Raw genomic sequence first — 25,962 nt, forward strand, 5'->3', positions numbered from 1 at the left:
GCGAAGAGAGAGAGTTTGGACTTCTTCACTGCCCATTTGGATACCTTTTATTTCTCTTTGTTGTCTGATTGCTGTTTCTAGGACTTCTAATACTATGTTGAACAAGAGTGGTGAGAGTGGGCATCCTTGTCGTGTTCCTGATCTCAGCGGGAAGGCTGTGAGCTTTTTCCCACTGAGGATGATATTTGCTGTGGGTCTTTCATAGATAGATTTTATGAAGTTCAGGAATGTTCCCTCTATCCCTATACTTTGAAGCATTTTAATCAGGAACGAATGCTGGATTTTGTCAAATGCTTTTTCTGCATCAATGGAGAGGACCATGTGGTTCTTCTCTCTTCTCTTATTCAATGTGATTCTCTTATTTAATGTGATTCTCTTACTCAATTCTATCACATTTGATTTGTGAATGTTGAACCATCCTTGTAACCAGGGATGAATCCCACCTGGTCATGGTGGATAATCTTTTTAATGTGCCATTGGATCCTGTTTGCTAGGATCTTGTTGAGAATCTTAGCATCCATATTCATCAGGGATATTGGTCTGAAATTCTCCTTTTTGGTGGGGTCTTTTCCAGGTTTGGGGATCAGGGTAATGCTGGCTTCATAAAAAGAGTCTGGAAGTTTTCCTTCTGCTTCAATTTTTGGAAACAGCTTCAGGAGACTAGGTGTTATTTCTTCTTTGAAAGTTTGGTAGAATTCCCCAGGGAATCCATCAGGTCCTGGGCTCTTGTTTTTTGGGAGGTTTTGATCACTGCTTCCATCTCGTTACTAGATACTGGTCTATTTGGGTTGTCAATTTCTTCCTGATTCAATTTTGGGAGTTTATAGTTTTTCAGGAATGCATCCATTTCATCTAGGTTGCTTAGCTTATTGGCATATAACTGTAGATAATAACTTCTGATGATTGTTTCTACTTCCTTGGTGTTAGTTGTGATCTCTCCCTTTTCATTCATAATTTTATTAATTTGAGCTTTCCCTCTTTTCTTTTGGATTAGTGTGGCCAATGGTTTATTGATCTTATTGATTCTTTCAAAAAAACCAGCTTCTAGTTTCATTGATACATTCTACTGTATCTCTAGTTTCTACCTCATTGATCTCTGCTCTAATCTTGATTATTTCCCTTCTTATGTGTGGAGTTGGTTTGATTTGTTGTTGATTCTCCAGTTATTTAACGTGTAGAGACAGCTGGTGTATTCTGGATTTTTCCATTTTTTTGAGGGAGGCTTGGATGGCTATGTATTTCCCCCCTTAGGACTGCCTTTGCTGTATCCCATACGTTTTGGACCAAAGTGTTTTCATTCTCATCGGTTTCCATGAATTGTTTAAGTTCTTCTTTGATCTCCTGGTTGATCCAAGCATTCTTAAGCAAGGTAGTTTTTAGCTTCCAGGTGTTTGAGTTCCTTCCAAACTTTTCCTTGTGATTGAGCTCCAGTTTCAAATCATTGTGATCTGAGAATATGCAGGGAATAATCTCAGTCTTTTGGTATCTGTTGAGTCCTGATTTGTGACCCCGTATGTGGTCTATTCTGGAGAAGGTTCCATGTGCACTTGAGAAGAATGAGTATTAGGAGAAGATATTTGCAAATAACAGTAGAGACAAAAAGTTGATATCCAGGATCCATGAAGAACTTCTCAAACTCAACACACTGATAATCATATCAAAAAATGGGCAGAAGATATGAACAGACACTTCTCCAATGAAGACATACAAATGGCTATCAGACACATGAAAAAAATGTTCATCATTATTAGCCTTCAGGGAGATTCAAATTAAAACCACATTGAGATACCATCTTACACCAGTTAGAATGGCCAAAATTAGCAAGACAGGAAACAACGTGTGTTGGAGAGGATGTGGAGAAAGGGGAACCCTCTTACACTGTTGGTGGGAATGCAAGTTGGTAAACCACTTTGGAGAACAGTGTGGAGATTCCTCAAGAAATTAAAAATAGAGCTTCCTTATGACCCTGCAATTGCACTCCTGGGTATTTACCCCAAAGATACAGATATAGTGAAAAGAAGGGCCATCTGTACCCCAATGTTTATAGCAGCAATGCCCACGGTCACCAAACTGTGGAAAGAAACAAGATGTCCTTCAACAGATGAATGGATAAAGAAGATGTAGTCCATATACACTATGGACTATTCATCCATCAAAAAGGATGAATACCCAACTTTTGTAGCAACATGGATGGGACTGGAAGAGATTATGCTGAGTGAAATAAGTCAAGCAGAGAGAGTCAATTATCATATGGTTTCACTTATTTGTGGAGCATAACAAATAACATGGAGGACATGGGGAGATGGAGAGGAGAAGGGAGTTGAGGGAAATTGGAAGGGGAGGAGAAACATGAGAGACTATGGACATTGAAAAACAACCTGAGGGTTTTGAAGGGGCAGGGGGTGGAAGGTTGGGGGAACCAGGTGGTGGGTATTATGGAGGGCACTTTTGCATGGAGCACTGGGTGTGGTACAAAAAACAATGAATACTGTTATACTGAAAAGAAATAAAAAAAAAAACAGCTTTTAGATTTATTGATTTTCTCTATTATTTTCCTGTTTTCAACGTTTTCACTGTGTTCTGTTTTTGTATTATTTTGTTTTCTTCTGCTTGCTTTAGGCTTAAATTGTTCTTCTTTTTCTGCTTTCCTAAGTTGGAAGCTTAGACTACTGATTTTAGAGTTTTCTTCTTTTCTAATACATGCATTTAAAGCTCTAAATTTCCCTCTCATTTCATCTTATAAATGCCTAGAATCTGTATTTTAATTTTAATTTAGTTCAAAATATATTTTTATTTCTCTTGAGATTTCTTATTTGGCCAACATGTTATTTATATGGATAATGTTTGACTTCCACATATCTGGAGATATTCAACTGATTTTAATTTAATTCCATTATGACCTGAGAACACACTTTGTATGATTTTCTTTTTAAATTGTCAAAGTATGTTTTATGACCCAGAAAGTGGTGTATGTTGGTGAATGCTGCATGTAAATTTGGAATAAGGATGAAAGCATGAGGATGATATGAATTCTACTATTGTTGGATGAAATATACTATAAATGTCAGTTAGTCCAAGTTGATTATAATATTGTTCAGATCAACTGCATTCTTGCAGATCAACTCTATTCTTACTGACTGCCTGCTTGATCCATCAGTTACTGACAGGGAGATACTCAAGTCTCCAAATAGTATAGTGGATTTGTCTATTTTTCTTCTCAGTTTTGTCAGTTTATACCTCACATATTTTAATGCAGTTTTCGGATGCATACATGTTTAAGGTTAATATGTCTTCTTTGGGAATTGACCCCTTTATCATTACTAATGCTTTTCTTTACCTTGATAGTCTCCTTGATCTGAAGTCTACTTTGTCTAAAATTAATGTAACCAGTTCAGCTTTCTTTAATTACAGCAATATAGTATCTTTCTTTGATTTTAACTTACCAGAGTCTTTATTTTTACAGAGTTTCTTGAAGACTACATGTAGTTGTTTCTTGTTTATTTACCCATTATGAAAATCTTTGTCTTTTAATTGGTATATGTAGGCCACCCACATTTAAAGTAATTATTGACATATTTGGATTAATATCAACCATGGTTTTAAATGTTTTCTCTTCATTGTCAGAGGCTCTTTCTCCTCTGCCTTCTCTACTTTTAATTTCAATTCTACTTAATACTAAAATTCTTAGTGGTTTCTCTTTAGTTTACACATTTTTAAAAAGATTTTATTTACTTATTTGAAAGTGAGAATGAAAGAGTGTGAGAGAGAAGCAGACTGCCCTTGAGCAGGGAGGCCTATGTGGGGCTCGATCCCAGGAACCTGAGACCATGATCTGAGTGGAAGGCAGAAGCTTAATCGACTGAGCCACCTAGGTGCCCCATACACATATATCTTTAACTAACTCTACCTTCAAACAATACTATTCTACTTGCACACACATTTCCTCCCTCTTATCCTCTATGGCATTGCTATCAGACCTTTAACTTATCCAACCACTATAATTACTCAAGGCATTGCTATTATTATGATGTTAAACATGTAGTTATTTTTTAGATCACTTATAAATAATAACAATAGGTTTACATTTTTCTTTCATTTGTTCCTTCTCTAATGGTCTCCCTTTCTTTACATAGATCTAAGTTTCTGATCTGCATCATTTTCCTTCTATCTAAAGAAAATTCCTTAACAGTTCTTGCAAAAAGGTTCACTGGTAATGAATTCCTTCAGTTTTTGTTTGTCTGAAAAAGAAAAATACTTCTCCTACACTTTTTTTTAAAGATTTTTTAATTTATTCACTTGACAGAGAGAGAGATCACAAGTAGGCAGAGAAGCGGGCAGGGGGGGGGAAGCAGGCTCCCTGCTGAGCAGAGACCACCACCACCCCTGCACAGGGAGCTTGATCCCAGGAACCTGAGATCATGATCTGAGCTGAAGGCAGAGGCTCAACCCACTGAGCCATGCAGGTGTCCTTCTCTTACACTTTTAATAGATATTTTCATTGGGTATAGAATTCTAGGTTTCACTTATAGAATTCACTAGATACAGAATTTTTTCTTTCAACATTTTAAATATGGGTGATTATATTTAAATACTTCATTACATTTAAATTTATCAACTTAGTAACATATTCCCCAGACCTTCTGAGTATTATCAACACCCACTTTGACATCTAAGCACTAAATTCTTGTATAAACCAGCACACTGGCAGAAAAAGACTCTTAAATTCTCCAGAAACTTGAGCTATTCTGGGTTTCTGTTAAACAAAAGAACTTGCAACACAAATGACAAATAAAATCATGATAAATGTCTATTAAAACTTCTGTAAATTCATATACCATACAGACTAGTGATAAGCCCTTTACATAAACATTTATTCTTAAAGAACAAAGATGACCATAAATATGTGCCAGTCACCTTGAAAGGCTACTAGTGTAAAATTCAAGTCTGTTTCTCAGGAAATTTTGCTATTTCCCAAAACATAATATAAACACTGTGGTATTCCTACCAACTCTTCCACATGTATTTAGAAATTGAATGTGAAGAGGGCAAGGGAAAAATGAGCCCTTGGAACCAGAGAATGGTGGGTGCTTATGACCAATATGTGCTGTAAAAGGCAGAAAACATGCATTTAATATGGTTTAGACCACTGATTTTTCTTAGCAGCCTTTAATTTCATCAGCTATTTTTATAGCTGTTCTAATAACTTTGTTGTCCTCATAGTCTAAGTTATATCTTTTTAAGCCCGAGTTGCTGCTGAATCTTATCTTTTGGATATATGTTATAATTATATGAGGAAATCCACTTATACACATAAAATTTTATTTTTATATTTTCAAGTTTTCTCACATTTTAGATTAGATTTATGTATGAAAAATAAGTCTTTCAAAAAGTCATTTATTTATTCATTCATTTTTTAGTACTTTAGTCATCAAGAATACAGAGTATCTTCTATGTGTAAAACTTGGTTTTAAGGTGCTTTGGAGGAATGGAAAGATGATAGTTTTCGAGCAGGAGCATCACTGCTGATATATTTTAATAATCTTACATCTACTAAGAAATTGTAAAGCATGCATCTTTTGTTTTACAAAGTTATCTTTCTTTTGAAAAATACACTGTATAACATGTTAAGTGTAAGAAATACTAATGCAGTCAATGAGTTTTAACCTATTAACCTAACAATGACATTATTACTCTTGGTATTATTTTCCTATATTCAAAATAAACATTAAGTCTTAAAAAAGAAAGAGAGAGCAAACAAAAATTGAAGTCTATATCTCAGTAAGTAAATGGTCTTTCAGAAAGTACTTGGCTAGGGCCTTGCACGGAGTAATTCGGCTTCATTTAGATGAACAATGTTCAGAAATGATATAAAGATGTCTAACTTTATCAACTAGACTGCCAAAATCTAGACAGACTGCTCTCCACTAAGGTCTATAACATTTTCAGGAATTTGCTCACAGCTTAATTCTTTAAGCAGTGATAGTTTACATTTTAAACAAAACAACAGTCTTTTTTCCTAGTGGCAATCTGAGCACTTTGGGATTAAGATCTGCAATCAGGATCACTGGCTCAAAGATTTTGGTGCAGTATAACTCCAAGGGCTCTGACCACAATCTGTGACCTCCACAGGATTCAAGAGAAATTTAAGATAGTAAATTGAATTTAAAAAACCCATTTCCATCAACCCAGAGTCCTGAATGTAAACCGTTAACATAAGCAGGGAAAGGAAAGTGATAATTATTTAAGGATGCTAAAGTGGACAATTCAGGGTTTAATAACTGCTATGTGTTCAGGAGAAAGTTCTTCTTTTATGTGAGCTTTCATATGTGAAATTAATGACCTTTAGATGCTCTACCCTGACGCGCAGTGTTGTTGTATTTAACGACTTTATCTTTAAAACGAGAAATACATCAGTAGCACAACCAAGTCTCAACACTGTTTTCTCAATGTGCTTAGTGAACAAATAAAACATACAGAGAAGGCCAGAAAAAGGAAGTAGATTTGATTAAAACATAATGCTTTTATCTGCACCACCTCATAAACATCTGTGTGCTGGCCAGGCTGGAGGCCAGTTTTGATGGAGGAGCACTCCTCAAAAAGGAGAAAAAGAATCTTTCTCCAAAGAGGGAAAACAACAACAACAACAAACAGCAATAAAGAAGATGAAGTGGGCATTTATTCATTTGTTTCTTGGCTTCTTAGCATCTCTTCACCTTAGTGAAGATAGCAGGAGTTTGGGAATCCATTCCTTTTTCATTTTGTCCCTGAGATTGGATAGTTTCCACCTAACCCCTGGTACCAGGCATAAAGCACATAACTTAGACCTAAGTCAGTTTGTTCACTGCATTCCCATCTGAGAAATGTTCAAGAGAAAAATCAGAGTCAATGAGATGCACTCGGTCTCTGGCTGTGACTACCCACAGAGTTACTCTCTTTGTTTCCTCCATGGGATTTCAAACTGAGTTCAGAGAAACTAAGAAGCCAACAGAAGTAATGCATTTGAGAGAGTGAAACAAAGTAACCAGGTCCTAGGGAGGTTCTTTAAACATTTGCTAATATCTATGCCTGACAAGATCTATCCCTAGATTTTCTTTTTAAAGTTACATAATCCTACAACTTTCCTTTTTGCTTGAACCACTTGCATTGAATTTTCTATTTCTTACCACAGAAAAAAGCCTAAATGATACTGAAAGAAAAATCTAAAGGAAAGAGATGATCTTGTGGTGGGTGTAACCAAGATAATTGTCTTAAGAATTCAAGAGACTGGATAATAGAGCATATATCCCGTTAATTCTTGAGTTTCCTATTCAAAGTTATTTTCAAGAGTTACATGTAGAGGAGTCTTCACACCATCTGGTGACTTTTCTTTAATTGAGTTACTGGAAGAGTTATTATAAAATATATGTGACTTGATAACATAATAACATGTACTATAAAGACCATGTCCTAGCACCTAAATGTTAAGTTTTTCTCTTTTCTTTCATTATTTGTTTTTTAAAGAGAATTCTAGCTAAAAGCTCGAGAATTGAAACTCTCTTATTCTGTTTCTCATGGTCTTAACTAAATCTCCTTCCATGTGCTTGTTATTACACTTTAGTGCCATCGAACAAGTTTTCAATCTTATGGGAAAAGGTTTTGAAACGGTCTCCTGGAACAGCACAGAATACGCATCTAGTATAAGTACAATTACGTACAATATAACAGCAAAACCAAGGACACAAAATAAAATAGCTGACAATGGTAGGAAGTCATAATTTCCGTTTGTTATAATATCCACACTCTCATCTTAAGGAAGATGAACCAAAATCCCTTGCAACTTGCGTCATGTCTGAATACGAAGGATTGCAATATCCAAAGCTAAATTTGTGCTTCTTTTAATCGACCGTGAGGCTAATTCCAGGAGACGAAGACTGCAGCACCAATATTCTTCCTTTGGAAGCACTAAACCAATTAGCCAGGTTTTATGAACTTTTGCTTTTCATTTTCACTGTCACATTTCCTTGGTTGCCTTGGTGTAGAATGTTTTATGAAAAGGTTTTGTCATTTAACATCACTGGACCAATATTTACCTGCTGGGGTTCTAAAATCTGATGCTCATAAATGCAGGTGCTTTAATTCTCCAAACCAAACACAGACCATCTGTAATCTCTGACCACCCAAAATTCAATGTCTACTGGAAGCTAGGCAGCCTCTCTCTAATATATGACATGCACGAGCACACTCTCAATTTTCTAGGAAGTCTCAAGAACAACATTCTGAAAACCCAAAGTAACAAGGACCCATCCAAGTACCAAACAGATTGCCACCTCACTTATGACAAAGTGTTTTTCAGTGTTAATGGATAAAAACCAGGAAATGGACTGATATCAAACGCAGCTTTATGAAAAAAAAATTTAAAAAAAGATCATCTCTTTGTACCCTGGAAAATGAAACCACATTACTGGAAAGACGTACTTACCATTTTTCTAAAGGACATTCTGGTAAGATTTAGAAAGCAGCAGGACTTACCTGGGGGAAAGAAAAAGAGAGAGATTAAAACAATAAATAAGAAAGGGTAATAGTTAAGACATATTTTTAATACACTCTAAGATGACAAAAAGTCAGTAAAGAGAGGGAGTAAATAAATTTCTTTTAGCTATTATTTTATCCAATGCCAGAGGAAAAGGTACAGAAATGAGGTGCTTATTTTATGCAGTATGTGTAAGAGTGTTCCATATTAGCACAATCCTAAATGAAACTGAAAAGGAGGGGGGAAGATGCAATTCACAATGATAACCCTTAAAGAATTTTCTATACTCAAATACCCTGGGCTATTTATGGCTCACAGAAGGCTTTATCAAAATTCTGCATTGTCACATTTTCCATTTTGTTGATATTTAAAACAAGCTTTGCCCCTTTATTGATTTTCTTTTTTTGTTAAGATTTTATTTACTTATTTGAGAGAAAAGAGAGAGAGAGAGATAGCATGAGAAGGGGGAAAGGGAGCAGACTGCCCACTGAGCAGGGAGCCAGTCACAGGATTCAATCCCAAGACCCTGAGCTCATGACCTGAGCTGAAGGCAGATGCTTAACCAACAAAGCTATCCAGGCACACCCCTTTACTGATTTTCATAGAGGGCACAAAACAAGTTTAGCAAGACATGTGGTTTGCAATGTTAATACTTTTATTTTAAGGCTACCCTTTAGTCTTGGAGAAATTTAAAAAGTAAATGACATCATATGTTCATAAATCTTAAAAATAATGATGTAGAGAACATTAGCCATAAATATTATCAATCGCTTTTAAAAGTCAGCCAATATACAGATGACAGTGAAAGAAATCAGCTCCCTGCAAGCTTAGAATAGTTACTGTAAGAGTTCCTATTGCATCTGAAATCAAGTCCCTCTGGTCTCCTACCAATGAAGCAGGCTAGACAAGTGTGCACCTGCCAGCCTGGTCAGAGCAGCCCCCATTTCTCCAGAGTGTGTGTGGGGGGGCAGCAAGAACAAAGAACTGAGTTTTTATCTCTTAAGATATATGATGCAAGGCCAGTTTATGCAAGTGTTACTAATAAAAGCATCTGCGTAATTTCTTAGCCAATTAGAAACTTGTTGCTAACGTTGTCTAATCTTTTGCAAGGAGACTGAGGCAGTGTAGCAAAATATTAGGTAGATATTAAATTTCTATGTGCTCGTCCATTCCCTCTTTTTAGAGAGACTTATCTTGTCCTTAATTTCTTCTTCTATTGGGCAAAGAGGTAAGAAAAGATTTAGAAAAGCAGGATACTTTTTCCTTGTTTCTTTAAACTGGCCTCAATTTCCAGGCACTGAGGACACACAGAGATGCTCACCCCTCAAATCATTTTGTATTTGACATAGTAACTGGTACAAATAACTAACACATTCTTTTCCCCATTCCTACCCTCCCCAACAGAGCCTCTCTACCTAAACTTAGTGAGTTTTATAGAAAGGCTAAATCCCCAAACATTTTCTTTTTCAATTCTAAGAGGATATGTATAACTATAATAAAAGCTTAGAACACAGCAAAATGCACTGTGTAAATGAATGCATGGCAGGGCTAAGAGGACTAGGACTCTGAATATCTAATCATCTAATAATTGAACACACATGCACACAGTACCTTTCTTAATCCTTTGTAAGTTTTATCGTGTTAATTTTGAAGAATATTTTCTGAAGTATTTCAGCATTGATTTTTTGATCCGCTACACAGGTTTTAACAAATATGTCTTTTCAGTTCAAAGTGAGTTGTTGTTCAGTTCAAAGTTGACTTGTTCTATGGTAAATCTGTAGAGCATGCCTTCAGGTTGCCCTTACCACCTTCCAAGGACTGGCTATGGAAATCTGTGTTGTTTCATGAAATCGTCCTTACACAGTGCTACGTATCAGTACTTCAGGTTCGTAACTGAGAGGTACACATCAGTACATCCATTACCATAATTCTCTCTCTATGAGACCATTAACCAATGACTCTTTCTTTCATCTAAAATCCTGAAAGTCCATTGTATCACTGACAACATCATGTGGTTTTTCTGTTGGTTAGCAAGGGCCTCACCTGCTGAGAAATGGCTAGATCATAAGGAGAAGCCTAACTCAGAACCATGGGGAGCTATTTCCTTTTACGTTCACAGAAATAAATTACTTTATTTACTGTGTGTCTATGTAAGCCTGAAACTGAAAAGCAATGGCTATTTGAATGTTATCTTAGCTTTGGAATACATGCATACATATATGGATATCTACACACATGTGTATATATGTTCATACATGTATCTGTATACCTACATATGTATACGTACATTCCCACATATTTATTTGTAGAGGCAGAGGATTCTATTATTTAAAAAGCACAGAGGGACACCTGGGTGGCTCAGTCAGTTGAGTGTCCGACTCTTGATTTTGGCTCAGGTTCTGATCTCAGGACGCAGAGATCGAGTCCTACATTGGGCTCTATGCTCAGCAGAGGAGTCTGCTTGAGATTTTCTCTCTCCCTCTGACCCTTCTCCCACTTGTGTGCTCTCTCTAAAACCCTAAAACAAATAAAAAAAATCTTTCAAAAAAAATACTCAACAAAATACTAGCCAATAGGATTCAACAGTACATTAAAAGGATTATTCACCACGACCAAGTGGGATTTATTCCAGGGCTGCAAGGTTGGTTCAACATCCGCAAATCAGTCAATGTGATACAACACATCAATAAAAGAAAGAACAAGAACCATATGATACTCTCAATAGATGCTGAAAAAGCATTTGACAAAGTACAACATCCCTTCCTGATCAAAACTCTTCAAAGTGTAGGGATAGAGGGCACATACCTCAATATCATCAAAGCCATCTATGAAAAACCCACCGCAAATATCATTCTCAATGGAGAAAAACTGAAAGCTTTTCCGCTAACGTCAGGAACACGGCAGGGATGTCCATTATCACCACTGCTATTCAACATCGTACTAGAGGTCCTAGCCTCAGCAATCAGACAACAAAAGGAAATTAAAGGCATCCAAATCGGCAAAGAAGAAGTCAAATTATCACTCTTCGCAGATGATATGATACTATATGTGGAAAACCCAAAAGACTCCACTCCAAAACTGCTAGAACTTATACAGGAATTCAGTAAAGTGTCAGGATATAAAATCAATGCACAGAAATCAGTTGCATTTCTCTACACCAACAGCAAGACAGAAGAAAGAGATATTAAGGAGTCAATCCCATTTACAATTGCATCCAAAACCATAAGATACCTAGGAATAAACCTAACCAAAGAGACACAGAATCTATACTCAGAAAACTATAAAGTACTCATGAAAGAAATTGAGGAAGACACAAAGAAATGGAAAAATGTTCCATGCTCCTGGATTGGAAGAATAAATATTGTGAAAATGTCTATGCTACCTAAAGCAATCTACACATTTAATGCAATTCCTATCAAAGTACCATCCATCTTTTTCAAAGAAATGGAACAAATAATGCTAAAATTTATATGGAACCAGAAAAGACCTCGAATAGCCAAAGGGATATTGAAAAAGAAAGCCAACGTTGGTGGCATCACAATTCCGGACTTCAGGCTCTATTACAAAGCTGTCATCATCAAGACAGCATGGTACTGGCACAAAAACAGACACATAGATCAATGGAACAGAATAGAGAGCCCAGAAATAGACCCTCAAATCTATGGTCAACTAATCTTTGACAAAGCAGGAAAGAATGTCCAATGAAAAAAAAAAGACAGCCTTTTCAATAAATGGTGCTGGGAAAATTGGACAGCCACATGCAGAAAAATGAAATTGGACCATTCCCTTACACCACACACAAAAATAGACTCAAAATGGATGAAGGACCTCAATGTACGAAAGGAATCCATAAAAATCCTTGAGGAGAACACGGGCAGCAACCTCTTCAACCTCTGCCGCAGCAACATCTTCCTAGGAACAACGCAAAAGGCAAGGGAAGCAAGGGAAAAAATGAACTACTGGGATTTCATCAAGATCAAAAGCTTTTGCACAGCAAAGGAAACAGTTAACAAAATCAAAAGACAACTGACAGAATGGGAGAAGATATTTGCAAACGACATATCAGATAAAGGACTAGTGTCCAGAATCTATAAAGAACTTAGCAAACTCAACACCCAAAGAATAAATAATCCAATCAAGAAATGGGCAGAGGACATGAACAGACATTTCTGCAAAGAAGACATCCAGATTGCGAACAGACACATGAAAAAGTGCTCCATATCACTCGGCATCAGGGAAATACAAATCAAAACCACAATGAGATATCACCTCACACCAGTCAGAATGGCTAAAATCAACAAGTCAGGAAATGACAGATGCTGGCGAGGATGCGGAGAAAGGGGAACCCTCCTACACTGTTGGTGGGAATGCAAGCTGGTGCAGCCACTCTGGAAAACAGCATGGAGGTTCCTCAAAATGTTGAAAATAGAACTGCCCTATGACCCAGCAATTGCACTATTGGGTATTTACCCTAAAGATACAAATGTAGTGATCCAAAGGGGCACATGCACCCGAATGTTTATAGCAGCAATGTCCACAATAGCCAAACTATGGAAAGAACCTAGATGTCCATCAACAGATGAATGGATCCAGAAGATGTGGTATATATACACAATGGAATACTATGCAGCCATCAAAAGAAATGAAATCCTGCCATTTGCAACAACGTGGATGGAACTAGAGCATATCATGCTTAGCGAAATAAGTCAAGCAGAGAAAGACAACTATCATATGATCTCCCTGATATGAGGAAGTGGTGATACAACATGGAGGCTTAAGTGGGTAGAAGAAGAATAAATGAAACAAGATGGGATTGGGAGGGAGACAAACCATAAGTGACTCTTAATCTCACAAAACAAACTGAGGGTTGCCGGGGGCAGGGGGTTTGGGAGAAGGGGGTGGGATTATGGACATTGGGGAGGGTATGTGATTTGGTGAGTGCTGTGAAGTGTGTAAACCTGGTGATTCACAGACCTGTACCCCTGGGGATAAAAATATATGTTTATCAAAAATAAAAAATCAAAAAAAAAAAATAAATAAATAAATAAATAAATAAGGCACAGACTATCAGGAGTTTGTTTCCATGCAATCAGGGTAAATAAACAATTATTCATTTTAGGCCAGTAGGGAAAAGGCTTATTTTCAAGTCTGGGTTAAACTATTTGCTAAGAATGATTAGAAAAATGGATACTTTGTTTTTTCCAGATAATTTTATGGAGGAAAATTTCTTTCATTTGTTACTGCTGTACTGAATAATTTGTGCTAAAAATTCAATATTTTGGTACACCGCAGTGCATAAAATACTAATCATTATAAACGGCCAATTTTTCAGAGTGAGGACCTTAATTGCTCATTAATTCCCTCACTGATACAAGCCAACTTTAATGTTATTTAAAGAATAGCGTCAGTCCCTGGGGTTCATTTGGGCTCACCCTAGGAATAGCTTGAATGATATCTGATCTCTCAAATTCCTCAGGCGCCAGTTAGGCGCCTGCCTGGCACTCTGGGCTCTCATAAATACTCATGGGACACAAGGAAAGAATCTCAGTAGTTCACTGAGTACGTACTTCAGGACCACTGGACCTCTTCTCATGATACTAATGGTTCCTTGCCACCCACTACATGAAGTAAAACCTCCACTCTGGATTTCAAGGCCTATGTCTGCACTTGTCTATAACCCTTAAATGCACCCATCTCTCCATTCCATATGGGTTAATTTACACACTTATATAACCATCCCATTTCTGCAGCCCCTCTTTTTTCAAGTAGTTCTCAGTGTGTTTCCCTTTCCCCTCAGCCTTTCCACATCCCTCTGACTTATCTGAATTCAATTCTTCCTTACTCTTCTTCTCTAAAGATAGCATGTGTCCCAATACATGTCAGCTCCCACACCCCCTACCATCTCTTGTCACATCCTATACTATCTGCCTTTGCTCCAGGTTCACAGAACGACAGGAAGTTCCCTGACTATATCTTGCTCTTTGACCTCTCTGTACTTTTACCTACATCCTTTTTGTAACTCTAAAAGTTAAGTTTTTTGATTTTCCAAGGTTAATTTAGGCATTCATTCTCTTGTCCCTTCATCTTTGACACCTCCGTTTTAACTTTTACAAGATTTTATAGTAAGTACCACTAACTAGCATTTCAGATTCCTAGGACATTTCCTGATACACAGAAAGTATTCAATAAATGTAGAGAGAATTAAAGCAGACTTAAAGTCCCACTGGATTTTGAGTTCCTTAAAGGCAGAAACTGTAATATATGCATCTTTTAATCCTCAGTGTCCAGCTGAGAATTTGGCTCAAAGGTGGTGTAAGAGAAGTAAATTATTGGAAGCAAGGAAAGGAAGGGTCATTATGGCTAAAGGAACTTTCACTTTTGGTATATTTCAATAAATATCTGGTGTGTCTAAATTCTATAGCTTTTGGAGATGTCCATGCTTGCTTATTTGCTTTGCTACTAAATGTGTTGCTAGCAAATCTGCTCAATAGGCATGTCTACCAAACAATGCCAAGCTGGAAGATCTCCAACATTCCTTAAGGTTTCTGGGGGTATATTAGTTCCCATGATTAAAATGTAAATACAGTTATGCTGTTTGTCTCTGGCTTTCAAACCATCTTGATGTTTATAATATATTGTCATAAAAATAAGGTAACTCCTTTCAACTTAATCAATTACTCTATTAAAATAATCTCAGATAACTGAGAACAGTTTCTTTGTTTATTTATTTAACATATAATGTATTATTTGTTTCAGGGGTATAGGTCTGTGATTCATCAGTCTTACACGATTTGCAGCACTCACCATAGCACACGCCCTCCCCGATGTCCATCACCCAGCCATCCCATTCCTCTGACTCCCTTCACCTCCAGCAAACCTCAATTTGTTTCCTGAGATTAAGGGTTTCTAATGGTTTATCTCTCTCTGGTTTCATCTTATTTCATTTTTTCCCTCCCTTCCCCTATGACCTTCTGCCTTATTTCTCAATTTCCTTATATCAGTAATATCCTATAATTGTCTTTCTCTGATTGACCTATTTCACTTAGCATAATAGCCTTTAGTTCCACCCACATTGTGGCAAATGGCAAGATTTCATTTGTGATGACTGCATAATATTCCACTGTATATATGTACTACATCTTTATCCATTCATCTGTTGATGGACATCTAGGTTCTTTCCACAGTTTGGTTATTGTGGACATTGTTGCTATAAACATCTGGGTGCACATGCTCCTATGAATCATTACCTTCGTAGCTTTAGGGTAAATACTGAGTAGTGCAATTACTGGATCGAAGGATATCTCTATTTTCAACTTTTTGAGGAAACCCCATACTATTTTACAGAGTGGCTGCACTGGCTTGCATCCCTACCAACAGTGTAGGAGGGTTCCCCTTTCTCCACATCCTCGCCAACACCTGTTGTTTCCTGGTTTATTAATTTTAGCCATTCTGACTGGTGGTATCTCACTGTAGTTTTGATTTATATTTCCTTGATGCCAAGTGATATTGAGCACTTTTTCATGTGTCTGTTGGCCATCTGGATGTCTTCTTTGCAGAAATGTCTGTTCATGTCCTCTGCCCATTTCTTGATTGGATTATTTGTTCTTTGGGTTTTGAGTTTGATAAGTTCTTTATAGATTTTGGACACTAGCCCTTCATCTGATATATCATGTGCAAATATCTTCTCCCACTCTGTCAGATGTCTTTTGGTTTTGTTGAATGTTTCTTTTGTTTTGCAAAAGCTTTGATCTTGATGATGTCCCAATAGTTCATTTTTGTCCTTGCTTCCCTTGCCTTTGGTGATGTTCCTAGGAAGAAGTTACTGCAGCTGACATTGAAGAGGTTGATACATGGGTCTTCCTCAAGGATTTTGAAGGATTCCTGTCTCACACTGAGGTCTTTCATCCATTTTGAGTCTATTTCTGTGTGCAGTGGAAGGAAATGATCCAGTATCATCCTTCTGCATGTGGCTGTCCAATTTTCCCAATACCATTTGTTGAAGATCCTCTTTTTTCCCTTGGACATTCTCTCCTACTTTGTCAAAGATTAGTTGACCATAGAGTTGAGGGTCCATTTCTGGGCTCTCTGCTCTGTTCCACTGATCTGATCTATGTGTCTGTTTTGTGCCAGTACCATACTATCTTGATGACTGCAGCTTTGTAATAGAGCTTGAAGTCTGGAATTGTGATGCCATCAATTTTTGTTTTTGTTTTTGTTTTTCAACATTCCTCTAACTATTATGGGTCTTTTCTGGTTTCATATACATTTTAGGATAATTTGTTCCATTTCTTTGAAAAAACTTGGTATTTTGATAACAATTGCATTAAATGTGTAGATTGGTCTAGGTAGCATAGATGTTTTCACAATATTTGTTCTTCCAACCCATGAGCATGGAATATTTTTCCATTTCTTTGTGTCCTCCTCAATTTCTTTCATGAGTGTTCTATAGTTTCCTGAGCATATATTCTTTGCCTCTGTGGTTAGGTTTATTCCTAGGTATCTTACGGTAATGTGAACATTTGTAAATGGGATCAACTTCGTGATTTCTCTTTCTTCTGTCTTGTTGTTGGTGTATAGAAATGCAACTGATTTCTGTGCATTGATTTTATATCCTGACACTTTACTGAATTCCTGTGTGGAATGAGTTCCAGTAGTTTTGGAGTGCAGTCTTTTTGATTTTCCACATAAAGTATCATATCATCTGCAAAGAGTGATAGTTTGACTTCTTTACTGATTCGGACGCCTTTTATTTCTTTTTTGTTGTCTTACTGCTGAGGCTAGGACTTCTAGTACTAAGTTGAATAGCTGTGGTAATAGTGGACATCTCTGCCATGTGCCTGACCTTAGGAGTAAAACTCTCAGTTCTTCCCCATTGAGAATGATATTTGCTATGGGTTTTTCATAGACAGCTTTTATGATATTCAGGTATGTACCCTCTATTCCTATACTGTGAAGAGTTTTCATCAAGAAAGGATTCTGTACTTTGTCAAATGCTTTTCTACATCTATTGACAGTATCATATGGTTCTTGTTCTTTCTTTTATTAATATACAGTATAACATTGATTGATTTGCAGATGTTACACCAAACTTCCAGCCCAGGAATAAATCCCACTTGATCATGGTGAATAATCTTTTTAATGTACTGTTGGATCCTATTGGCTAGTATTTTGGTGAGAATTTTTGCATCCATGTTCATTAGGGATATTAGTCTGTAATTCTACTTTTTGACTGGGTCTTTATCTGGTTTTGGGTTCAAGGTTCTAGTTCAAATCATTTTTGTCTGAAAATATGCAGGGAATGATCCCAATTCTTCAGCACTGGTTGAAACTTGATTTGTGACCCAGGATGTGATCTATTCTGGAGAATGTTCCATATGCACTATAGAAGAATGTGTATTCTGTTGTTTTGGGATGAAATGTTCTGAACATTTCATCTGTGATGTCCATTTGGTTCAGTGTGTCATTTAAAGGCTTTATTTCCTTGTTGATCTTTTGCTTAGATGATCTGTCCATTTTAGTGAGGGAAGTGTTAAAGTCCCTACTACTGTATTATTGTCAATGTGTTTCTTTGATTTTATTATTAATTGTTTTTTATAGTTGACTGTGCCCATGCAAAGGGCATAGATATTTAAAATTGTTAGATCTTCTCGTTGGACAGACCCTTTAAGTATGATATAGTGCCCTTCCTCATCTCTTATTACACTCTTTGGTTTAAAATCTAATTTGTCTGATACAAGAATTGCCACCCCAGCTTTCTTTTGGTGTCCATTAGCATGGTAAATCATTTCCACCCCCTCACTTTAAATCTGGAGGTGTCTTTTTGGGTCTAAAATGTGTCTCTTGTACACAGCATATCAGTGGGTTTGGTTTTGTTTTGTTTTACCCATTCTGATACCCTGTGTCTTTTGATTGGGCCATTTAGCCCATTTACTTTCAGGGTAACTACTGAAAGATATGAATTTAGTGCCATTGTATTGCCTTTAAAGTGACTGTTACTGCATATTGTCTCTGTTCCTTCCTGGTCTATGTTACTTTTAGGCTCTTTCTTTGCTCAGAGGACCCCTTTCAATATTTCCTGTGTAGTGCTGGTTTGGTGATTGAAAATTCTCTCAGTTTTTGTTTGCTTGGAAGCGTTTTAGCTCTCCTTCTATTTCCAGTGACAGCCTAGCTGGACGCAATATTCTTGCCTACATGTTTTTCTCATTTAGTGCTCTGAATATATCATGCCAGTCCTTTCTGGCCTGCCAAGTGTCTGAGGATAGGTCTTCTGCCAATATAAAATTTCTACCATTGTAGGTTACAGACCCCTTGTCCTGAGTTTCTTTCAGGATTTTCTCTTTGTTTCTGAGACTTGCAAGTTTTACTATTAGATGAGGGGGTGTTGACCTATTTTTATTTTGAGGGGAGTTCTCTGTGTCTCCTGTATTTTGACGTATGTTTTCTTGCCCAAATTAGGGAAGTTCTCTGCTACAATTTGCTCCAATATATCTTTTGCCCCTCTCTCTCTTTCTTCTTTTGGGATCCCAATTATTCTAATATTGTTTTGTCTTATGGTATCATGTAACTCTCAAATTCTTCCCTCATGATCTAGTAGTTATTTATCTGTCTTTTTCTTACCTTTTTTATTCTCCATCATTTGGTCTTTTATATCACTAATACTCTCTTCTGCTTCATTTATCCTAACAGTAAGAGCCTCCATTTTTTATTGCACTTGATTAATAGCTTTTTGATTTCACTTGGTTAGATTTTAGTTCTTTTATTTCTCCAGAAAGTGATTCTGTAGTTTTTCTGTTTTTTTTCAGGCCCAGCTAGTATCCTTATAATCGTCATTCTGGACTCCAGTTTCAACATCTTACTAATGTCCATATTGATTAGGTCCCCCAGCAGTGGGTACTGCCTCTTGTTCTTTTTATTTTATTTTATTTTTTTGAGGTGATTTTTTTCCCCAATTTGTCATTTTGTCCAGAGACAAACAGATGAATGAGAGAACAAAATGCTAAAAGGTTAACAATGACCCCAGAAAAATACAAACTAAACAAATCAGAAGAGACCTGAAACCAGGGCGGGGGAATAGGGTAAGAAAGGCAGAAAAAACAAATATGATCAGGCTGGTGAATAGAACAGAGCCATACACTTGATTTTGAGTGTATTTTGGTCTGTAGAAGAAAGTGCCTCCTCAAATTTTAAAGAAATAAAAAGTTAAATATATACAAAAATAAGGTTAAATATGATGAAGGGATGGAATATGACTGTAAAGATGAAAACAAAACAAGATTTTAAAAAAGGAATTGATGCAATAAGAAATTGGTTGAAAAAAGAAAGAAAAAAAAGGAAGAGAATGTGATCAAGAGGGAGACTAGAAAAAAAGCCATACACTGGTTTTAGGGTGTATTTTGGACTGTTGGATGAAACTGTATCCCACAATTTTAAAGAAAGTATATATATATATGTATAAAATAAGTTTGTATAGTGAAGGGATAGAGTATTCTGTAAAAATGAAAAATAAAAAAAAATTTTTTTTAAAGGTATTGATAAGATGTTGGTTAAAATGAGAAAGAGGAAAAATAAAAAAAAATTGAAAAAGTATAAAATAAAGAAAATTTTAAAAATTAAACTTTGAAAGACTAAAGAATCAAGGGGAAAAGGCATGACTTATAGGTGGTGCCTTCCACTAGCTCTGGAGTTCCATGGTTCTCACTGATGGGTAAACTTAGTCTTGGCAGGATGTTCTTGCTGATCTTCTGGGAGGGGCCTATTGCAGGGATTCTCAAATGCCTTTGCCCAAAGTGGAATTATACCACCCTTGCCAGGGGCCAGGCTAAATAATCTGCTCAGTTTTGCTCTCAGGAGCTTTTGTTCCCTGAATGCTTCCTGTACAGCTTTGGAGGATGAGAATGAAAATGGCGGCCTCCCAATCTCCAGCCCTGGAGGAGCCGAGAGCTCAGGACCCTCAGTAAGCCCTCAGAGAAAAGCAGTCAACCCCTCCCGTCTCCCTGGTCTTCAGCCATACTCTGAGCTCACCCAGCCTCTGACAGAGCTTCTCTCTTTCTGGCACACTACCCCATGTGGAGTCTCAAAACCCAGCAGATTCTTGCAGCGTGCTCTTGCACGACTTCTCCCAGAGGAGGAGGAAGGGAGAGGGGGTATCCTCCGATATGCCATTTCTGGGGTCCCTTGAAAAGCAGCAGCCCAACTGTGCCTTGGATCAGGGTTTCAGGTAGCCCCAAACTGAGAGATCCCCTCTTGGCTCCATCTCTACAGCTGGCTTCCCCATTCCAATACCTGGGAGCTCAGCTACACTCAGACACCTCTGGTCTTTTTGTTACCCCATGGGTCTTGAGACCACCCTGTCCCAGCCAGGATTCCATGCCCCTGCTTAGCCACTGGAGCAACACCTCTCCGCGGAGCAGACTTCTAAAAGTTCCAACCCTGTACTTTGCTGCTCTACCACTTGCCAGGAGCCAGCTGATGGAAGCTCCCTTCCCCTGCAGTCTATCTTCCCATATATCACCTCAGATTCTCTTCTCCACACATCTTGCCTTCCAAAAAGTGGTCGCTTTTCTCTTCATAGAACTGCAGCTATTTTCTTTGATCTCCTGTTGAGTCTGTAGATGTTCAGAAAGGTTTGATGACTATCTAGCTGAATTCCTGGAACCAGACAAAATTTAGACCTCCTACTTCTCTGTCATCTTGCTCCTCCCCACTCAAGAACAGCCTATTTAATATCTGCATTCCAAACTCTCCACATAACTACCAACATACAGTGTCACACAAAGAACAAAATAATTTCAAAGGTTTTCAAAAATGGTCCTTCAGTTAAAAAAAAAAAAAAAAGAAAAATGACCGTAGAATCAAAAACAAAGAAAGCAACTGCTTAAAGAAAAAGAAAAGTTGCAAAAAAGGAGAAATATCTTTTATTATATCTTCGTTATAATAACCAATAACATTCAAACACTGTTTTTTAGTTAGTTTTCTACTATTTCTCCCCCTTCTATTTTTATAAAAGTATAAAACAAGAATTGTAAATAATGTATCAAGATCCATATGATGAACCATCTGGAACTCTGATCTCATACTTTCTTGGCCTTTTCAACTCCAGCAAATTTTATTTCCTTTAAAATTGAGAGACATATATTAACTCACACAGCACATTTGTCATTATGACCAATGGATTTGCCTCCAAGGTCTTGATATTGTTAGTTTTATCTTTTCCCACCTTCTCACCTCCCTCTCCTACTGTTAACCATCCCTTGAATACACTCCTTGCTTTTCCTGTAAACCCAACCTAAGCCAAGCACAGATTGGTTTTCAAACTGTTCTCTTTAGTGGCCGAAGTGTAAAATAATATTTTTCTCTTGCAGTATGTTCCATCGAAAAATAATAATTCTCAAAATGTTGGTATTTTGAATGGAAAAATAACTTCTGTATAGATTTTAGCTAAGTAGTGGTTTTGTGATATTCACTATTAGAAGTCCTCAGTATGTAATAACCTATTAGAGTTTTAAGGTCATGTGTAGTAAAGAAGTTTGACAAATTTGATCTATTATCTATTTTGCAAGGTTTTATAGCTATAGTATCCTTGTTTACCTGATAACACCTTAGTTAATTTACGGTTTGTAGGCATAGCTTGGGGAATTACAGTAAAGTAAAAAACAACAAAACTAAAGTTTGACTTTGGAAAATCAGAATTGTGATAATGATAGCAATAGCTAATACTAAAATATTAATAGCTAACATTAAAATAAGGCAAGTACTGCTTTAAGTGATTTACATGTATTGACACATTTAATCTTGTATAAAACAGATGAAGTAATATTAGTTCTATACTACAGATACAGAAACTAGTATTCTGAGTGATTAAGGAATTTGCCCAAGTTTACATAACAGAACTGGAATTCAAACCTAGGTAATCAGGCTCCATGGTCTAAGATTTTATGCTACTTTGCCTCTGTTAGCCACCAGATGTCTAATCTGAGGCAAGTTACTATACCTCTCCAGGTCAAACTCTCCTAAGGATCCAACAGGAGTAATGTTATTTGATATGGATGCCAAAAGAAAATCACGGAGCCCATTGCAGCATCTGGAACACACTGCTTGTACTTCGGATAGCTTTTTATTAAATAATACTCAAGAACTCTGGGTATGCTTATCCCTCAGCTGTGTACACACAACTACTGGTCACCTATGATCATGAAAGTGGTATAACCCTGTGTTGAACTGCTTGAAATTCTTTCCTAGAACTTGGGCAGATCCTTTCAGCCATTCCCTAACCTGGGATGCCTCTGTGTTGACTGCCTGTTGCAATCCATACCACAGGAATTTTAAAGCCAGTGTGCACTCCGCAAGCCAGGGCATCAGGGTGTGATTCACACCAGTATGCTGAGGAATCCGGGAAAGCCTTGGACTCACTGGTTGGCTGCCTTGCCATCCCTCCAAATGTCACTGTCCTTTCATGATCTTTTCTTTCTCAAAGGAAAAAAAAAAATCTTCATTCTGAATCTAATAGTCACAATTTGTAAATATCTCCCACTTCTGGCGATACCCTCTAGTCCTGCCCAGATCCAGCTCCATCAACAGCTCCATGGTCCTCTGAATTCTCTTTCCTGCATCCCTCCCTGCCTTATCCCTCCTTGCTTACACACACACACACACACACCCCCCACACACACAGTAACACTATACTGTTCCAGACCATATTTACATGGGAACCAAACTGCCCACCCACGCCACTACACACAGAAAAACATGCATACTGTTTCACTCTAACATTAACTCCTTCTTCTCTATCCCCACCCCCCCAGCATCAAACTCCTCCAAAGAATCTACTTGCCAGGTTTGTTCCCCACCCAACAATCTCTAACCCTGGGTAACTCAGAAGCATTCCCACTATCTATAAAAACCCCTTTCCTCAAAGATCTTCCTAATTGCCAAATGCAACAGCCTTTGCTCATCAGTGACGTTCTTTGGCTTCTTTGACACTGTGTTATGCCCACCTCCTTCGGCCAATACTCTTTTCTGAGCTTTCTGGCACGACATGATTGTGATCTCCTTTTTGTCATTTCAGCCAGTTTTTATCTGTCTATTTCACTGGCTTGGCCTTCTTATTTTGCATTTTAAACAGGGACTGACCCCTGTGGCTCCAACCTCTGTCTTCTGCTTTTTTCATATTACTCTCTCACTAGGACATTATCCATTTTGCGGCTCTCACAATCATTTTTATGCAGATGGTGCGAGAAACTACTAAATTATAATTGTTATAAAAGTGGATATATCTAATTCACCTTCCGAATTCCCTTGGTATCCAACAGAATATATCATACATAATGTGTGCATGTGTTAAGAGGATATATATAAAATGAAGGAAGAGACTATCACTTTGACCTAGCATTGCCAAAAAAATCAAAATACCATGTTTAGGCATTGAGCATTTGTTAACATCAAAAGCTAAAGCAAAGGCCTGGAAATTGCTTTTTCTACCTCCTCAAGGGATTGTGACCCTAAGTCCTATTGCCCCTTGAGTAGGAAAACCAGTGTAGACCTAGAAGCCCAGAAGGAGGCAGAGAAAGGAAAACTCAGGTGCAGTAAAGAGAAGGCTAGTTGAAGAAGAACAAATGGAGTATTTGGCTGGGAGGGAAGCTGTAGGGGAAGGAAGGGAAGGAGCGGAGTCTGGCCAGTGAAGAGAAGGGGAAGGAAAACCATGTGCTTATGGATCCTAGTCTTTGAACCTCCTTTTGCAAACCTGCATGTGTCATTTTGTGTTACACTGAAATATTGCTATCTTGCCTCAAAATGACACTGATGTTCCCAGATAAATTTGTACAATTCTAGAAATCTCTCATTCTTTGTCAAGATGCTTGCTCGAGCTCTGACATCAGAGCAGTAAGCAATGGGAAGAAGAGTGGTATGACCAGCATCGCAAGGGAGACAATTCAAAAGCTTAGGTACGGTGTGAGTGGAGAAGATTTAAAAAAAAAAAAAGACATTCAGCCTTCTGCTAAACTTGCCTTTCTTAATTTTTAAACTCTATTATGCTTAAATCTATATAAGGAGAAAAAGGGGTACTGAGAAGAGGGGGGTCAGGCTATTTTTTTGAACATTTGATAAAACCTCATTATATTCTCTTCCTAATCCTCTGTCATTAGGAGCAAAATGGTACATTGGGAGACCATTTAGATATAAATGCTTGCAACCTTCCTATCAGACCTGCTGACTTTCTCTTTCTTTATTTCTCACTCTCTCTTTTTGTCACTGCAGCCAATTATGTTGAGATATGATTTTCGGCCAGGCAATCTAGCTCTGGCATCAGGGGTCCCACAATAGCCTGGTTGGAGACCCTCTCGGCCTCTAATATTATTATTTTTTGGCAGGGTCATTATGATGATAATAACTGGGAACAAATGTCTCTATTCAGCAAAAAGAGAAAAACAAAACAAAGCAAAACAAAAAACCCCTACCATCTAACATTTAGATAAGCCTACAATTGTAACACAAATCCAAAGGAGGAAGCCTACATAATTTAAAGTTAAGGTTAATTCTTGAAATTGGTGAGGATAATTAAAGAACGAAAGAGGCCAATTGTGTTTGAAATTACTGAGTCAGATCCAATCTTTCACTGGGCTCCATACAAATGTTGCATTATATATAGGTTAATGTGCTAGCAAATGACACAGCTCACAATTTATACTCTGGTTTAGCTTACAAAGTGTCATTTGGACCTGGGGTATCTTTCATCTGCATTTTAAAACTAAACCGGTAACTACCAAGGAGCCAAATGTCCTATATTCCTTGCTGTAAATTTGAGGATCTTTGGGGTCCGTGTTTCTTTATTCAGCCTCAAGAGTACGATTCAGTGTAATGAGAAGTGCTTTGTCTATATTCGAAGTCTGAGAGTCCTTGGAAACCAACTTACCTTGGCAGTTCACAGGGAACTTATTTTCAATGCATGTGCACCTAATACCACAAGGGATAATTACACAGTATCTTCCTATTCCTGCCACACCCCTGCCCCACCCCCACCCCAGTTGAGTCAGAAGGGTTGTTGAATACCCTGACAGGGGAAGTGTGTATCTATATAGTGGTAAGATGTGTTTTCAGCTCACATTCCAGTTAACCCCAACCTAATTTAAGGGAAAAAAAAAAAAAAAAAAAAAAGGAAGCAGAGCCTAGATGGTGTTGGCTAGAACCCAGAATCCTCAGATTAGAAAAAAGGGTGAGCGGGGGCATAGCACAGTCATTTCTGGCCTAATAAGTAAGGCTGGCAGCCAGCATTATACAAAGCTCATTGGAGGGAAGCAAAGCCTCCTTGGTAAAGCTGTGATAAAGAATTAGAATTTTCTGAAAATAGTAATAAGACCTTGATACAAAGACCTGTCCAATCCCAGCACACATAGCAGGGGAAAAAGAAGTGGACTATACCGAAGGAAATATGCAGAAACAGAAAGAAGAATAGAGAA

This window comes from Mustela putorius, unplaced genomic scaffold (genome assembly GCF_011764305.1).
Source record: "Mustela putorius furo isolate JIRA1106 unplaced genomic scaffold, ASM1176430v1.1 tig00003834_pilon_pilon_pilon, whole genome shotgun sequence".
NCBI lineage: Eukaryota > Metazoa > Chordata > Mammalia > Carnivora > Mustelidae > Mustela > Mustela putorius.